Source organism: Periplaneta americana, chromosome 7, assembly GCF_040183065.1.
Source record: "Periplaneta americana isolate PAMFEO1 chromosome 7, P.americana_PAMFEO1_priV1, whole genome shotgun sequence".
Taxonomy (NCBI): domain Eukaryota; kingdom Metazoa; phylum Arthropoda; class Insecta; order Blattodea; family Blattidae; genus Periplaneta; species Periplaneta americana.
Window position 1 is genome coordinate 85012321 of NC_091123.1, and position 6758 is coordinate 85019078.

Here is a 6758-nt window from a genome sequence, read left to right on the forward strand (position 1 = left end):
TTTTAACACCGTCATTTAACCCTTTTATTAAATTAATTTATCAAATTTGACTAATAAAAGTTTTTGCATCTTCTAGATCAAATATGTAATTGTAATACAGGATGCGAATAGGATAGGATACTTCTCTCCAAAACACCTTAAGCACTATTTTTAAATAATGTTATGTATCATGTATTGGAAGATAAAAACAAAGATTGACTTTGGAATATTGACTTCGAAGTTATTATTGGTCAGTTATATAATTATAATTCGCTCTTAATTTTTTTATGTCAAACATTAGCTTGAAAATAGTCATAAGATGTTTTGCTGTGACATAGTACAACGCACGTTCATAAACATTTATAAAACACCACTTTTTTGTTTTACACCGTCAGAGCTGAACATCTATTTTTAAAAGTAACTGCCATTAGTTTAATATATGGATATTAAAAATCTAAGTAATCAATAATCACCAATGATAAAGAATATAAAGAAAACTATTTGTCTACAACAGACATAAAATTAACTTAGACTTTTAATAAAAACACCATTAGGAAATACAAGTAAAAAAATTATTTTTAATTCTCTGAGGTACAGTTGATTCAAAACACTGAACATATTAGAAAAAGTGCAATACAATTTATTAGAGATAAGTCTATACTTCGCAACATTTCCTAATTTTGAGCTTTGATACTGAGTGTTTGATTTGGTTGTGGCCCCATTGCTCAAAATATGTTGTTGTTGTATTCTAATGCCAGGGGTTTGACAAAGTCATTTGACCTCTTGCACTCCAATATTTTTCGAAGATATTATCATGACCAGCCACTGAAGCACAGATTTTGAGGTGTTCCGAATCCATTTCTTGGTTTGAGTTGCACAATGGGCAGTTAGGGGACTGATATATTCCAATTCTATGCAGGTGTTTGGCCAAACAATCATGGCCTGTTGCCAATCAAAATGCAGCTACAGACGATTTTCGTGGTAAATCGGGAATTAACTGTGGATTTTGATGCAGGGAGTACCATTTTTTTCCCTTGGGATTGAGTTATCAAATTTTGTTTGTTGAAGTCTAAGTATGTAGATTTAATAAATCTCTTCACAGAGTAATACGTAGATTTAGTAACAGGTCTGTAAGTAGCAATGCTGCCCTTCTTTGCTAAAGCATCCGCATTCTCGTTTCCCAGGATTCCACAATGGGATGGTATCCATTGGAATACAATTCTTTTATTGAGTGATATTAATTGAGAGAGCATTTTAGTTATTTCTGCTGTTTGAGATGAAATTATGTATTTAGAGACTATTGATAGAATAGCTGCTTTGGAGTCTGACAATATAACTGCATTCTTAAATTTATTGATGTGGCATAGAAGATTCCTGAGACTTTCACTTATTACAATGATTTCTCCGTCAAAACTTGTTGTTCCATATCCAAGAGATCTATAAAGTGTGAAGAGACAAAATATTGTACCAAACTTACTCTCTTCTTAGCTGATGTTATACAAGCATTCTATTATAAAAAATTTAGTTGCTTCTGTACCATTAAAGTAGTGCCGCCCAGAAATCCGATTGGGGGACTATTTTGCTGCATAGAATTGGAATATATCAGTCTCCTAACTGTCCATTGTGCTACTCAAACCAAGAAATGGATTCGGAACACCTCAAAATCTGTGCTTCAGTGGCTGACCATGACAATAATTTTCAAAAATACTGGAGTGCAAGAGGTCAAATGACCTTATTGTCAAATGCCTGGCATTAGAAAACATCAACATATTTACTCTGGTCATGATAATATCTTTGAAAAATATTGGAGTGCAAGAGGTCAAATGACTTTATTGTCAAACGCCTGACATTAGAAAACAACAACATATTTACTCTCTAAAAATTCTAAATAATGCACCCAAATCTCACCAGTTGCAGAAGCTGCAGATTCGTATCGCTGCCACTGGACTCCCTCCTATGCCCTATAGATGACACAACTGAAATGCTCATTGTACTAGTAATTATTATTTGTATTTATATTACTATGTAATGTTAACTTAGGGTATTAAAGATCGTTAGATTTATCAGTGCCCTATATATTACAAAAATTATATTGCTCATAATGTAGAAGTCAAGTACTCTACTTTTTTTTTTCAGATGAATGAATGAATTCCCCTTATTTTCCTTCAATTAACTGAAGAAATCAACACATTAAACGAGATAAGATAACAAAGATAATAATAATAATAATAATAATAATAATAATAATAATAATAATAATTCATTCTAGTACCGAGGTCATGGAAAGCATGGGGCTCTACCTCCATACCCCCCAAATGCCTTCTTGGCATGTTACGGGGATACCTTTACCTTTTACCTTTAATAATAATAATAATAATAATAATAATAATAATAATAATAATAATAATAATGAATGAATGAAGTCCATTACCATACACTTGTCAACAAAATTAAACACAATTTTGTTAAAAGATAAAGACAATGAATGAATCACTCAATGAAAGAGAATACAGGTTCAAATTGATGCCACAGTGAAGTGCAATGAATGAATGAAGCAATTATGTTAGGTGGTGAAAAAGGTTAATGTAAGTAGGCTGGTGATGAAGTGGGTCGTAGTTCTTGAGTGGGATACCAAGCATCCCTTGATGGAATGACCCCTCTTAGTAAGTTATATCTGAAGTCACCGTTATACTGATTACTGCGAAAATGGCTTGCACATATATAGGACCTTCTGTAAGGATGAGGATTTTCTGCCACAGCTGCCCACATGTGGTACCTGTTACAATCAAAATTCTATTATTATCTTAAAAAAAAATACACAAACCAGGGTTGGTATTAATTTAAATTAATGGTTTAATCATGATGTAAATAAAATAATTTTCATTTTATTTACATGAAATAATTGTTACTACTTAAATCACAGATTAAAATTATATGCACCTAACATGATTAAGATGAGAAATTAACTTCCTGAAAAAAAATATATATAAACGTTTTTACATATGACTGTTCTGCTGCTTTTTAAAACTATTAGCAATATATATGAGTAGCAAACTTGCATCTCTGCAATGAACAAAATATTTTCTATGGTGAAATATATTTTTCTTCCTATGAATTCATATAAAATTTCACCACAGAAAAATCTTTGTTTATTACAGACATATAATTCTAGCATTTTCTGAAGAAATGGACAGGTTTTGAAAGTTTGCTTCTCATATGTCTTTTCCCAAATCCTAATTAAGGAGCAACAGAACACATGGTACAGGTAGTCAAGTAGAGCCTACTTTCGGAATCACCACCTAATTAAAGCACAGTATGATGCTGAGGATTGAAATGAATAGTTGTACCTCATAACAATATTCAAAGTAAAAGTTGCACAATCTAAATGGACTACATATTTATTCTGAAAACACACAATGCTAAGCTCTTCTGATAAATTTATTTGTAAATATTAATCTCCCTAAATAGTTGAATTCTTTTCTAATGAATAACAAACTGAGCAAAATATCTTGCCTAAGTCCAAGCTAATTATTATTATTATCATTAAGTGCAGGTTATTAGTGCTGTAACTCTTCATGTATTAATAATGAGGCCTACGTGTAAACATAGTAAATTATTTTTGAAGCGATGTTGTTAATTACTTAAAATAACACATTAACAAAATACACAATTATGTAGGAACTAATGCACAAATTAAGTCTAAATGAATTACAAAAGAAGGCAAAAACTCATTTTAATAAACAAATATGAATTTGACAAATAATTCTCACTTAAATTTAAAAATCACTACAGTTTACCAACCCTGACTATTTACTGATGATATATAAGGATATCTTTGCAATGAGCTTATGCCAATGCCATTGCTTACCTTTTAAGCTGTGCTGCATTACTTGGCGCAGGAAACAGGAATAACCAGGTCTTCTCATTACTATCCGATTTCTGACAGTACACTGCAGCACATTCACAGTGTAAAACTCCGCCATTTGTCTTTCTATTAACTGAAACAAACCAGCAGTAGCCTAGTATCATATAATGCATTAATAACACTACATTTCATAGAACAATTGAAGGATTGCAGTATAATCAATAATCAACGTTTGTGAAATATTCCTGGAAGAATTCTATTCACGAGTCTATAAAATAATAAATATCTCCGGCAATTTAACTCTTTTTATTTTATCAAAATTATTCCAGTAAAGGTACTACTGTTAACTGTAAAGTCAAATTTCTAAAATATCTTTTTTCGGGAACAACACTTCTTTACTATTGCGTTACCAAGCTAAGGTACCCCGCCATCCTTTGGTAACGCAACTGTAAAGAATTACACCGGGAACAACATATTTAGTCATATCAGATTCTGTCCCACGAATTTTAAGATGTCTGACCATCTTAACTTAGCTATATACAAAAATAAGATGTTCGTTCATACCCAAAGTGTATATTAACTCTGTTAGCTTACCTTTAAAGCTCTTGGCGTAATTGCAGTTAGGCCTAATACACTGTTGTAATTCAACATAGAAGTCAGTTCATCATGTGGTAGTGGTAGAAGGAAGGTAATCGCGTTCTGAAGTTTATCCCTGAAAACAATTACAGATCTCAGTTTAATAACCGTTTAAGATATGATGGAAGAATTCAGTTTAAATTAGAAAACATGACGGTGCAGTTAAGCTGCATCTACACGGTTCAGTTTTTCATGCTCGTACGCACGCAGTCTGGGAAGAATATTGAAAGAATCAAATTTAAAGCGCATGTTGAATTAAGATACATTAAGATTTTCTATCTACAAGGTACGCCATATTAATATTAAAATACAAAAATACCATGTGATGGAGTGTAAAAACCGATTATAGTTTCACTGACCAAGTTCTGCAGCAGCGAAAGCTAAAATAATATATTATCCTGCACATTGTGTGCACTTCCGTTATTATTAAATACCAATCTTGCAGGCATTGCTTGAATGTGTGAAGTTGAAAGAAAAGTTGAACCGTGTAGATGTAATCTCAAACATATTTCTTTCTTACCTTTAACGTAGCGAATTATTTCTTGTTGCAGGAAAGCACCAGTAACTTCTCAATTAACTCGATCTGTTCAAATTTCTTCCTTAAGCGGCCATGTTCGTCCATTCCATAATATATACAAGATTTAAACAGAATAGGAATGCCAACATCCAACAATTGATCAACTGAACAAATGAGGTTAATAGGTCATACACAGTACACTAATATGGCTACTTTGACCTCGAATGAAAATGCAAATTAGCTATATAGTAATAGTAATAATAATCCGAATATTATAAAACTGACACATTCTGTAAATAATGGATATTAATTATATCTGTTTAAAACTGTCATATTGGCAAAACTTATAACCAAAGAACTTTCGAAACCAAAGAGTTTTGTACTGCTAATTTTACAAACTCTGTGAACGATATACAGCCAGCGCTGTCCTGACCACATGCGGCAAACTATGGAACATCTGTGAGCATCCAACATCTATCATTTGAGTTAAACCCCCCTGCTTTTGAGTATGAGCACTTCCTGTGATTATATACTCGTAACCATTAGAACATACTCATATTCGTAAGAATCTGAGAGGATAAAAAGAAGTAAGAATAAAGACATTCTACCTAACGCGAATATATACTCATATCTACAGCCTTCTTGATCGTTTAAAAGTTAGTATAAGCTCGTGTTACCTATCCTCTTTGACCACATTGCACCGTGATGCTCAGTTTTTTTTATAGACTTTCACATGCTATCGGCGTGCTGTAGTGTTTTGTGTTTTGCTTTTTATAAATAAAAAATAAATAAGTAAATAAATAAACAAATAAATTAATAAATTAAATATTAAACTAAATAAATTAAATAAACAAATAAATAAGTAAATAAATAAATCAATAAATAAACATGAAAGAGAGAGTGAATCAGATAAGTGACGTTAATAAACAGGAAAAAAGAAAATAGTACTGCGAAATCGTCATTACTGGATGTTGGATAGAGATTACAATCCATTTCTAGAATTCCAGTTATGCTAATTCTATTTTTTTTATTATAGAGAGTTATATATGTAATTTAAAGTTACAAGTAATTACATTCTGCAATTCAAATTTTACAAAATAAACTGTAATTGTTAATTATATTTGACAATATAATGTAACATTACAATTTCATTGCCATTCATATTTTTATAGGTTATGTTTTTTTATGGATAACAAACACGTGTTTAACCTTTTTCACATTCACTTTTGTGAAGCGTTAAAAGTTTCAGAAGTTCACGTCTTTTTCTATATTTTTCCATGAGGCACTACATCATTCATAAACTCTGTCATTTTTTATTTAACTTTAAACTCAACACAAATCAACAAATATTCAGAATTGAGCCTGCTACAAACCATACTCAGAATAACATGAGAACGATCTTATAAATATGAGAATATACTAGCTTTTATTCGTATCAAGCATGAGTATAGATTCTGTACAAGATGAACATTTGAGTATATTCTACTATGCTTCCATGTTATGAGTATGTAATAAAAATGAGTAGGTACTCCAATGTTTTTATTCTTACTAACAAGAGTATATACTAAAAAAGTCCAGTATATATTCATGTTTATTCTTACCACGGAATATCCAAGTGCCAGAGGACGTGTGAAGGAAATGAATGAAGTATCTCAAATAATTACTGATGTGAATAATGAGGCAACTTCCATGGAGTTTGTAGACGATTTTTCTCATGCAGACAACATGACTTTAAAACGACCGATACATGAATCCCTTAGT

At 31.4% G+C, this 6758-nt stretch overlaps 1 long non-coding RNA gene across 1 annotated transcript; it reads right to left on the reverse strand.

Annotated features, from left to right (window-relative positions):
* Nucleotides 1-580: 580 nt before the first annotated feature.
* LOC138703246 (uncharacterized) lies at nucleotides 581-5249 on the reverse strand. Its single transcript, XR_011333011.1, has 4 exons — nucleotides 5001-5249; nucleotides 4439-4556; nucleotides 3848-3977; nucleotides 581-2755 (listed from the first exon to the last, which is right to left on the reverse strand). It is a non-coding gene; the product is annotated as an uncharacterized lncRNA (long non-coding RNA).
* Between the last annotated feature and the right edge of the window lie 1509 nt (nucleotides 5250-6758).